Source organism: Pseudorca crassidens, chromosome 4 (genome assembly GCF_039906515.1).
Source record: "Pseudorca crassidens isolate mPseCra1 chromosome 4, mPseCra1.hap1, whole genome shotgun sequence".
Lineage (NCBI taxonomy): Eukaryota > Metazoa > Chordata > Mammalia > Artiodactyla > Delphinidae > Pseudorca > Pseudorca crassidens.
In genome coordinates, this window is record NC_090299.1 from 26,107,905 (window position 1) to 26,120,126 (window position 12,222).

A 12,222-nucleotide genomic window follows, 5' to 3' on the forward strand; every position below is an offset into this window, starting at 1 on the left:
CCCATCTCCTAGAGAAATGGAAATAAAAACAAAAATAAACAAATGGGACCTAATAAAACTTCAAAGCTTTTGCACAGCAATGGTAACTATAAGCAAGACAAAAAGACAACCTTCAGATTGGGAGAAAATATTTGCAAATGAATCAACTGACAAAGTATTAATCTCCAAAATATATAAACAGATCATGCAGTTCAATATTTAAAAAAACTAATGACCCAATCAAAACATGGGCAGAAGATCTAAATGGACCTTTCTCCTAAGAAGACATACAGATGGCCAAGAGGCACATGTAAAGCTGCTCAACATCACTAATTAGTAGAGAAATGGAAATCAAAACTACAATGAGGTATCACCTCACACCAGTTAGAATGGGCATCATCAGAAAATCTACAAACAACAAATGCTGAAGTGGGTGTGGAGAAAAGGGAACCCTCTTGCACTGTTTGTGGAAATGTAAATTGATACAGCCATTATGGAGAACAGTAGGGAAGTTCCTAAAAAAACTAAAAATAGAACTACCATATGACCCAGCAATCCCAGTACTGGGCAGATACCCAGAGAAAACCATAATTCAAAAAGGCACATGCACCCCAATGTTCACTGCAGTACAATTTACAATAGCCAGGTCATGGAAGCAACCTAAATGCCCATCGACAGATGAATGGATAAAGAAGATGTGGTACATATATACAATGGAATATTACTCAGCCATAAAAAGGAATGAAAGTGGGTCATTTGTAGAGACGTGAATGGACCTAGAGACTGTCACACAGAGTGAAGTAAGTCAGAAAGAGAAAAAGAAATATCATATATTAATGCATGTATGTGGAATCTAGAAAAATGGTACAAATGAACCAGTTTGCAAGGCAGAAATAGAGACACAGATGTAGAGTATGAAAGTATGGACACCAAGGGGGGAAAGTGGAGGCAGGCAGCAGTGCTAATGGTGGGATGAATTTGGAGGTTGGTATTGACATATATACACTAATATGTATAAAATAGATAACTAATAAGAAACTGCTGTATAAAAAATAATAAAATAAAAATTTTAAAAAGAGACAAAAAAAAGCAAAAAAACAAAAGCAAGCAAAAAAAAATTCATGCCAAGTTCAGCTTACTGATTAATTACCAATTGTACTTAAGTGTGCATATTAAGTGCATATTAAGTGTACTTAAGTGTGCATATAAAAAAAAACTACAAAGGCACATTTCTTAAAAAATGGCCAAAAAGGCTATATAATCCTCTTTTGGGATCTTTTTCCCCATAGTTCTAAAGTTCCAAAATTATAGGTTGACTTTTACTATTAAGTGAAAATACACAAATACTTTCCTATTGACCTGTGAGTAGAGTAATACAAGTCTGTGTGGCTTAATCCTTCCAGAATAACATTTGGTAGGACTATCGATGTTATACTAGGAAATTAAACCCACGTTCTCTCCAGGAGAACATGGAAGAAATATGATAATCCAACGATTCTCTTGGAGCCTACTTGCAAAATTTTAATTTTGACCCCTTCAGACTAGCTTGATCCCATACTAGATTTAAAAGACTAGTCTTTTTAAAAAGTGCTTGTATTTTTGGACAATTGGATCTAAAAACATTATGAAAATTGAATATGTTTGTAAATTTTATTGGCTTCTACTCCCACTTCTGATCTCTTTTGCTGAGCAACCAGTTCTTATGCCAAACTAATCGTCCCCAACTAATCCCTTGTTTCTTCACACTGTAGAAGATGTGTCATATATGCTTGGCAAATCTGCTCTAGAGTTTTGCTCTTTGAAGCATAGTCTGTGGTCACACATGGCTCACAGAGGAGCAGACTAGAAATGAAGACTCTCAGGCTCCACCTCAGACCTACTGTATCAGAATTCGCACTTTTAAGAGTAATCCTAGATGGCTGGTTTGCACTTTAAAGGTTGAAGAAAACTCCTCTTAGGATCTCTTTGTAATTACTCTTTGGAACAACAGTTCTCAGCCCTAGTTGCACATTAGAATCACCTGGGGAACTTTCAAAATTCCTAGTCCTGTTGCCCAGGGCACACACTTGTCTGTAGCAGAATCACTAGACATGGTCCAGGTATCAGTATATTTTAATGATCCCCTGATGATTCCAATGTGCAATGAAGATTGAGACTCTTTAGAGTGAATCAGAATCACCTGGTGATATTCTCAAAACACAGATTCTGGCCCTCAAAGGCCCCGAATTCCTGATTTAGTAGGTAATGGGTGGGATCTAAGATGTACCTTGAACAAGTTCCAAGTTGCTGTTGCTGCTACTCAGGTAGCCATGCTTTGAGAAATACGGAATTAGAGGATGTGACTCAGAGGGGAAAATTTCAAAAACTGTTGCCAAGGAAAAAGTATTACTCCCTCTCCAGCCTATCTCCTCCTATTCCTTATAAATAAATTGATGAATTCAATATTTATGAGCCTTCTGACACCCTGAACTTCTTTACTCTGAAACCCATATCTTTACTGTTCTTCAGAAACCCAATCACTGAGCCGCATCATGGCTATTTTTTTCAGCACCCAGAACAGTTCCACCAAAAAAAAGTCAGACTTCATACTAGATAGATACACTTGAACACAACCCAAAAAATACTGACAGCATATTCTTCTTTCCGGATTTTTTCATCCCAATAAATGACATCACCGTTTACCTCAACTATGTGATCTATTATGTCCCAGAGTCATCTCTGATTCTCTTTTCTCTTTTACATTATGTCCAATATGCCAACAAGTTCTACTGATCATTTCCCTGTAACATCCTTAATCATATCTTCTCTTTTCCCTATTTACCGAGAGCAATCATCTTAGTCTCTGTTTCCTCACAGATGGTTGTGTCTTTCCCTATCCTCATCCACTCAGGCACCAACTGAATTGTTAAAATACAAACTGCTTGTCACACACAAATCTTGCTTCCACAATTTAAAAGTGCCAATATTTCTCCATTACACATAAAATAAAATCCAAAATAAATAGGGCATTTAGAATACTTCCACAATCTTATCTTCTCCCTCAGTACACCTTTCCAATCTATCTCCCACAACTTTTCTTCATAAGTCTGCTGAATTCCCAAACCCACTGAATCTCTCATGATTCCATAAGCATGCTATTTATTTCCATTATTTTACATATATATATATCAAATAGGATATGTAATATATATTCTATGTAGTTCTATATAATTCTATAATATATAACTAGAAACCAACTCTTCACTGTTGTTTTAAAATACAATTCAGTCTTTAAGACTCAGGTCTCATATTTCCTCAAATTCAAAGTCTTCCTCAATACACTTGAGTAGAAAAATAACTTATTCCATTTTACCATTTAGTATTTTCCTATTGATAGTTTTACATCAATATGTCTTTCTGTATTCACAAGTGTCCCTCACAGCATTTAGCAATATCTGGCTCTCAAAAAAATTGTTGCATTTGTTATTACATAAATGGCAGAAATATCATCAAATAGTAATTCTCTGCCCTTCAATATTGTTACCTTGCCCCACTTCAAACATATACCAAAAAAGATAGACTCAGGGAAAATTCTCTCTTTACTGTAGATACGGAATTCTTTTCCATGAGTTCATATGGATTAGATAATCCTGACGATGCCATTAGCAGTTACTGCAGTTCTCTAAAAGTGTAAGTTCAAAGTCATCAATCAGGTTTCCAAAGCCATATTTTAGCCCATTCCTATAATAAGAAAAGAACTGGGGTAGGAAAATGATGGGGAAAACTTTTTTCTCACTAGGTAAAACTATATTCCTGCCACTATGAAACTAATAAAAACGACCATTTATTTTCTGTCCATTTCAAATACAGCTCTTTCACATACATTTTTTTTTTTTTTTTTTGCGGTACGCGGGCCTCTCACTGTTGTGGCCTCTCCCGTTGCGGAGCACAGGCTCCGGACGCGCAGGCTCAGCAGCCATGGCTCACGGGCCCAGCCGCTCCACGGCATGTGGGATCCTCCCGGACCGGGGCACGAACCCGTGTCCCCTGCATCGGCAGGCAGACCCTCAACCACTGCGCCACCAGGGAAGCCCTCACATACATTTTTATACCAACATCGAGATGGAGAGAAAATTTTCCTGTCTTTCCAGTTGAGCAAACTGAGACACAGGGAAACTAAATAATTTCCATGTCATATAATTAGTGACAGGTTTAAGATATAGCTAGTAGTCTGCTTTTTAACACACCAGAAGACTTTACAGCCAATAGCTGCTTTCCATTTCAATTACATGTGCAGTCCGGAGCATGCCGAGAGAGTGATAAATGACATGATGTTTGTTATACTATTGAAGTCCAGAACTGGAGGACAAGACTACAGAATTAAACTAAAACCAACTTCATAGAAAGATATTAAACTAGCAAATATTTACATGTTCTAAATTTACAAATTACTAATAGCAATTTAGTAACTGAATTATGCATTTAATATTACTAAATAGTAATTTGGTAGACAAATATATTTCAAGAAGAATAAGTGAATCTTACTTCTTAAAAGGATCATTTGAAGGTCAGCATGAGTCAGAGTAAGAAAAAGACAACACCTTAACTAGTTCAGAAGTTACCCAGCTAATACTGTGATGTAATCACATAAATTAACTCAGAAACAACCAAATTATTCAGAAGATGAGAGGTAAGAATATAAAATATATATAGACAGCTTCATTAAATTTATTATATCCTTCCCTGCCTTAATAAAGACAGTAGATTAAATGTAGTTAAGAATTTACTTGATGACTCAGGGTAATTATTTTATAATTACAGTTCTGTACTACAGTATGGAAACATTCCTTCCCCTCTCCCATCCTTGACTTGGTACTATGTGTAAGCCGTATCTTGTTTTTGCCAAAAATTCTGGCAGACATCTATGTTGTTCTCATTGCTCCTATGTCTTTTCCTCTTTGACCTGTCACTTGTTATTGCTGTCAGACTTTTTTTTGTTTCTTTGTTATCCCATGGCTCATTTCTATTCTCCAGTTGTAAATTAGGATGGATTTGAGGATTATCAGGAGATCTCAGAAAACCAAACCATAAAACTATCAGAAAAATGCTGTCAAACACAGAAATTTGTTCTTTTCATTTTCACTTGAGAAAATAGTATGGGGACAAAAACCCAGTAAAAGACCGGGCTCTGTCCCAGTAAAACAAGGAAGGTCAGTCATGCTGGAAGTAGAATCACAAAGGGACCCTGATTTGACATACAAAAAGCCATCCTGTACTATTCCGAGTATCTTGGACATGGGGAAATAAATGTGACCTTGTAGGTTATTGAGACCTGAGAATTGCCCTATTGAAGAAAGAAAACAGACTTTCGAGCCTGAGACCAACCCTAAATTTAGGGGTGAATTGTTTAAGGAGCCACTCTCTTTGAAAAGATAAGGATTGTATTCCAGATGAAAGCAAGTCTAGCAAGTCAGTCAGCCCATGCAGGATCTTTTAGAGGTTATAACACGTTTCCTTGCACATCAGCATCCAGTCTTGGGTTTCCTGTCCATCTCCCATATTAGTATTTCAGATTAAAATTCCCTCTGATGAGCAGGAAACTTTCACTGAGTCTGTAACCTTTGCTCTTGGTTCAGTTATGAGAAATCATGGCAGAGGGCAGTAAAGAGAAGTGGGACTTTCCCTATACGACAGTCACAGTAATAATGGGAGGATAGTGGCACTGGTGTTTTGAGAGGTTAATCACAGTGAAGCACCCAGACAGCCCTGAGAGTGGCAGGGAGAAGAAGGCAGTGTGGAGAAGCAACTGCCACTTGGTTTGAAAGGCATGTGTGAAAAATACGCTTTTTTTACTTCTTACTATACCACAGAAAGATGACCCTTAAATAGGAGAGGTCACAAGTTACAATTTGAATGATAATAAATAGACTTTATAACTACTGTTTATTTCATTAATTTCACTTACAGTGCTTTCCTGATTTGTTCAAGATCATTTCAGAAGTCTGAGGTTGCTGTAAAGCACTTATTAGTTTAGTGGTCACTTTAAGCACCAGTATCGTCACGTACGTTTGCCAAAACTAAGTAAAAGATAAAAATCTGGGGGTGCTCTGGAAAGTGAGTGTGTGCTGCCCTGGATCCACACAGTTAATAACCACACACATACACACACACACATACACACACACACACACACACACACAAACATGGACTCCAGAAAGAAAGAAAGAGTACGCAGTCTGCGCTGTAAATCATTTTCCTATTTTTATAATATGCACATTTAGATATTTTGCTGCTCTAAATTATCCTTATCTGTTAAAGGCATACATCATGTTCTTCTCAAGCAAGTTGTTGTAAGAAATACTTAAATGTCTAAGGTGGATTACAGTACATTAGAGGTATATTTTAAGATCATATTTTTCTTTGGGAGCTTTCACACTCTATTAGAGAAGGTGCTATTAATCATTAACTAGGATGAATTGAAGAGCCATACTGAAATTGCAACACAAGGATTAGGTCTCTACTGGAAATTAGAAGATAGAGTAAGAAATTGTAATTAATCAGCCCCCAATTTTTGGTATCTCTGAATATGTATCTTTCTGAACCAAACTTCAGAATGGAGTGTTGCTGTTTTGTGTCAATAGCTGTGCTGTCTAATATGGTAGCCACTAACCATATGTGGACATTTGAATACAAGTTTAAGTTAACTGCAGTTAAATAAATAAAAATTGTGTCCCTCAGTTACACTAACCATGTTTCAGGTGCCCAACAGTCATGTTTGGCCTAGTGGCTACCATATTGAATACAGATGTAGAACATGTCCATCATCTCAGGAAGTTCTATTGAATAGTGCTGGTGTATAGGATGATTTTCCTTTTTTCCTTCTACATCACCCAGGTACACATTAAAATGTAAGCCATTATGCCAACATTTGAGAATGGCATACCCCAATACGCTGGCTAGCTAAAATGGAAGACAGTTTAGTGATACAAACACATCTTTTTTTCCACCTTTTCTTTCCTGGACTTAAGATACAGTAAGGTTTAAATGCTTTCAGAATTTGTTCAGTCCTCACGGTTAGCTAGGTTGAGTATACCCTTGAAAAAGGAAATCCAGTTGCTGATTTTCCCCATACACTGGGATATTATTTCTTGGATTCAGCCTTGGGGAATGATAATATACAATTTGGGAAATAAAATGAAAGAAAACTGCAGTCCCCTCCCCTTCCAGGTAACAGGAGAGCAGAGAGACATATACTTGTTTATGGACCATCAAATAGTTCCATGAATTAAAGATCCTTGCACTAAATTCAGGTCTCTTCTGTGAATTCCCAACGGGTATTAAATTTAAATACCTCTCAGGTTCTCACCATAAGGCCATTAGGACAAACATAAGATCTCTGTTGGTATAATTTCCTTTCTCTTCCTCCAGGTAACTGTATTTTGAAAAGGTAATCAAGATTAGGAATTGCCTTCATTCAGGCAGAGATGGGATTTAGTTAAATAGGTATAACCGATTAAGAAATGCTCTATGTATTTGAAGATGAGAAATCTACTAACTGGTCCGAGGCATCACAGTAATGTAATGGATGGTAGACAGACAGGTTCTAATCTGAGTACCAGCCTATTATAGCCACAGAGATGTTGAGATTTTGTGGAGTCTCAGGGTGAGCAAAAGACCACCAAGACTTAGCAGGTTTCTAGGGAGCTGTTGAAAAAAAGAAATACACCAGAGGTTTAGCTGTGGATTAGTTGTGCCTTGAGCACTCGACAGTCAGGATTTCTGTCAAGATTTGAAAACAATGCCATCTGATAGTCACTAGCTTGAATTATCAGCAGGTCTTGGAAGCTTTGAACTTTCTGGTGATTATCCAGTCTTTTGCCACCATATGTGCTTTTTTTAGTCAGAGTATGTTACATTAACTGGTTTCAGAAGTCTGGGTGACCCGAATATACAACTCTAATGTCTCAAATAAAGAACATAGGACTGTAATTGAATACTGCCATGTTGCATACTTGAATACTATGAATATTATGACTACTATGCAGTTACGATTTGACATATGGTTAATATGGTGTGTCTGGATGAGTTACTTAAATATGGTCAAGAACTTAAAAGGAACCCATCCATACAAATCACAATTACTGCTCCTGCTGACAGATTATCTGGGAGGAAATAAAAGGATATCTTAGGGAAGCCAGCTCTGGTGAATCTGTGGCAGAGACCCTGCCTCATATGACCTCTCAGACTGCCTAACATATTGACATCACTTCATGATGATGCTACCAAGTAGAACTTTACCTGGTCCCAAAGAAACTTTTCTTTTTTATCACAGAAAATCTTCTGAGAAGGGTAAAATGCCCAGTACAATAAGCTAGTAAAAATTACTTCAACTAGATTGTTCTTGTACAAAGACCTTGCCCATATCATCTAAACAATGGGTGGGAAATTAGTTGGAATACTAATTTGTAGCAAGAGCATTTTATTTATTCTGTTGCTCAGAATAGGGAGGTTCTGGGGTATAACTTAGGAGACAGTGACCAGGAGTTGCTGTAGGATTGCTCAGCATATACCATATCTGTGATTTAGCAGGCCCAGAGACCCTGTAAGTTAGCTCAGGGAATCAAGGAATAGAGGGAAACAGATTGTCTTACAAAACAGCCCAACATGTGCTAATATTAGTAAGCACCTTAATCACTTAGCTTTAAAAAAAAGAGAGAGCCCTATTTAGTGGGAAAAGAACAAACCCATCCTTATATACCATATATATAAGGCCAGTCCATATACTCTATATTTAAACATGTAAAAGTTATAAATTAGAATAACAAATTGTTAAATCAAATTGTTCCCTGTAGACAATTAAATCTTCACAATTAAATTTTTTTAATGTAAATAAAATCATTGTTTTTATATTATTGAAAGTTGGCACGAGAAAATCAAAGACAACTAAATCTTTTTTTGCCCACCTTTTGATGTTCTACTGATGAGCCGACAATGTTTGAATAATAAATGGAACATTGATAATTTATAAATGATTTTGTATTTAGCTCATAAGATTTATTTCTTATCTTACATACATCAAAATCACTATTCTGGGATAAAGAAGATGTGGTGTGTGTATATATATATATATATATATATATATATATACACACAATGGAATACTATTCATCCATTAGAAAGAATGAAGTAATGCCATTTGCAGCAACATGGATAGAACGAGAGTTTACCATACTAAGTGAAGTCAGAAAGAGAAAGACAAATACCATATGATATCACTTATATGTGGAATCTAAAATATGACACAAATGAACTTATTAATGAAATAGACTCACAGACATAGAGAACAGACTTATGGTTGCTAAGGAAGAGGAGAGGTGGGGGAGGGATGGATTGGGAGTTTGGGATTAGCAGATGCAAATAATTATAAAATGGATAAACAACAAGGTCCTACTATACAGCAAAGGGAACTATATTCAATATCCTATAATAAACCATAATGGAAAAGAACAGGTAATAGAATACATATACTCTATTATATATATAATTGAATCACTTTGCTGTATACCAGAAAGTAACACAACATTGTACATCAACTATACTTCAATAAAAAATAAATTAAAAACAGTTCCTCTTTTCCAGCTGCAAAAAAACCCCATCATTATTCTGTAATAATCAAGATATGCACATAACTTTTTGGCCCTGTAGAAGGCAGAATTCTAAGGTTGGCCCTACAACGTATCCTAGCCCCTAGTGTACCCGGGACTCCCATTTATTGCATTCAACCAAGGGCTAATCTAGCTTTGCTGTGAAGGTATTTTGCAAATGTAATTAAGATCTAGAATCAGTTTACCTTAAAATAGATTCTTTTTTTTTTCAGACTAAAATCTAACTTTATTTATACATTTTCAATTAAAATAGAATAGGCATAAACCAAAGAGAAGGAAAAACAAATCAGGATGAAGTGTCACTGTCATTCTGTTTGCAGGGAGGGGTCAGGAAATGGAACAAATGACCAGGATAGCATTCTAAGACATCCCAGAGCAGCTAGGTTACATGTAAGTGCCAAAACCAGGTATTATCCCACTTAATCTACACATGAAAAAGAAGTCAAAGTTTCTCCTATTTAGTACAAGAATTTTTACATTACATATATAGTGATTCATTTCTCAGAAAGTGACACCAGTAACTTTTAGAGGAAAAGTTTCCATTACACAAGGACTAGAAAATCTCAAATGCAACTAAGCAGCTGTGCTATTGCTCAATATGTACCGTTACACTGCTCTGGGCTAGTGTCCGTTTCAGTTTAACAGAGAACTGCATTTGGGGTTTTAGAAAGGCAGCAATAGTTTGGCTTTTATTCTAGATGCTTAATGTTGTTTGTTAAGGTGACAGTCCAAGCATATTAAGTAAAGGTAGTTAAAACATAATGACAGTCAATATAGTCTCTTGCAGCCTACATACACTGTATAATAATGCTTACATGGAATGAAACCAGTGTTACTTAATTGGTGTTTTATACAAACAGAACCGAAAGAAAAAAGTAATCATTCTAAATGTACTATGGTAACAGTAAAAACGCACATATACCATAGAACTAAATGATATGAACAGCACTACCTGATACCCAGGATCGAAGGTGACTGGTTCCAACAAAGCTGAGCCTGTATCAGTCATCCTAATGACACGGGTTGTAAAAGCATCTGGTTTCCAGTAAAGACACTAGTCTATGAAAGTAAGGCTTTCAACTGTAAAATCAGGATAAGGCTACAACTATCTTGAAGTCTGAACAAGATATCAGATCAAACAGTAAGATCCCCAGCCCTACTGTAAGACAGGAAGGTCCTCATGCAGCATATGCCTGCTGGCTCCTAGAAAGCTTCATGTGCATAATAGAAAGGTACGTTGCCAGAGATGTAAACGGGAGAACTTCAGTGAAGTTTCTACTGTGCCGTGACTTCCAAACCTCAGGAATGGTGTGATCCATCAAGCTTTTCATAATGCTTGGTGCCATCCGTTTAATAATATGTTCCAATATAAAAACAGGCATGATTGTAATAGTAACTACATTCCCAGCTGTTGACAGTATGTCTGCGATTTGAGAGCCCTTCAGTCCAATGACATTCTGTCAGTTGACCTCACAGATGTTGTGTTCCGTGAGAAGACCGTTTCTAGCTGCAGAACTATGGATGTGATTTTTCCATTTTTAAAGACAAAGCCAACATGTCCAGTACTGTCCTTATGCATGGTAATTGTCCGTTCAAAGGGCCTGTCACGAATGGTCATAGTAATCTTCTCTCCAAAAGCCTGCTTGAGCACCTTGTGTGCTCAGTTGGAGCTCCAGCTAGCACAGTTCTCCCCGTTGATCTGGAGCACCTGGTCCCCGAATCGCAGACCAACCAGCGAGGATGGAGAATTTGCCTGGACTAGCTGAACAAATATACCATTATCTATGGATTTAAGCCTGAGTCCAATTTTTCCATCTTGATCCTTACACAAAATGACTTCCCGAATTCCTTGCTTAATTTCTGCTCTGTGGATTCCAGTATCATTACCAGTTACAGGAGCCACCATATAGTTCATACTGGAAGCTCTTGCTACCATCTGCCCCTGACTTGGTGCTCCAGGGACCATGGCCATATTTGCACGTATTTCTTCTTCATTTAAACTCAGGCCCATGTACTGAGAGAGCTCCGGATACAGTTTAGGATAGAGATTTCCATCTTGAGAGATGGGAGCAGAAGCTTCAGATAGAATTGCTGGATTGGCAGGGTTTGCAGAAAAGGCAGTTTGAGCTTGCTGTTACATCTCCAGGCAGCTAGCTTTCTGCTCAGGACATAAAAAGTCTTCTAATGGAAATACCCATATAATTTGCTTCTCCTTAAAGAGGTCAGCCTGATGTAGATTGTAGCCCTCTTTATCTTCCAATCCAACATTTGCCAGTATCAACTGCTGCTTTCAAAATAAAAAAAAACTCTGCTCAAAGTCTACTATGGTTAATTTAAAGTTCAATTCCATAAAAACTGAATCACCTTGTCTACCCTCAGGTCTTCAAGAGATGGGTACAGAGACATTTTTGCAGGATTTTCCTCCCAATCAAATCCACACATAATTGGCTGCTCTGTGGAAATGGAGATGGACCCTCTAATTATCTGCTCTTCTGCCAGGTGGCAAGATGCTGAGCTCTGTCAGCAGAGGAAGCTGGAGGCACACGAGGCCTCAGGGACCCACGCGCTGCAGCCGCCGCCGGTCACTGGCTCAGACTTC

General features: G+C 37.3%; 1 pseudogene; it reads right to left on the reverse strand.

Moving 5' to 3' along the window:
- Positions 1-10,801: 10,801 nt before the first annotated feature.
- LOC137222980 (syntenin-1 pseudogene) lies at positions 10,802-11,748 on the reverse strand (annotated as a pseudogene).
- Between the last annotated feature and the right edge of the window lie 474 nt (positions 11,749-12,222).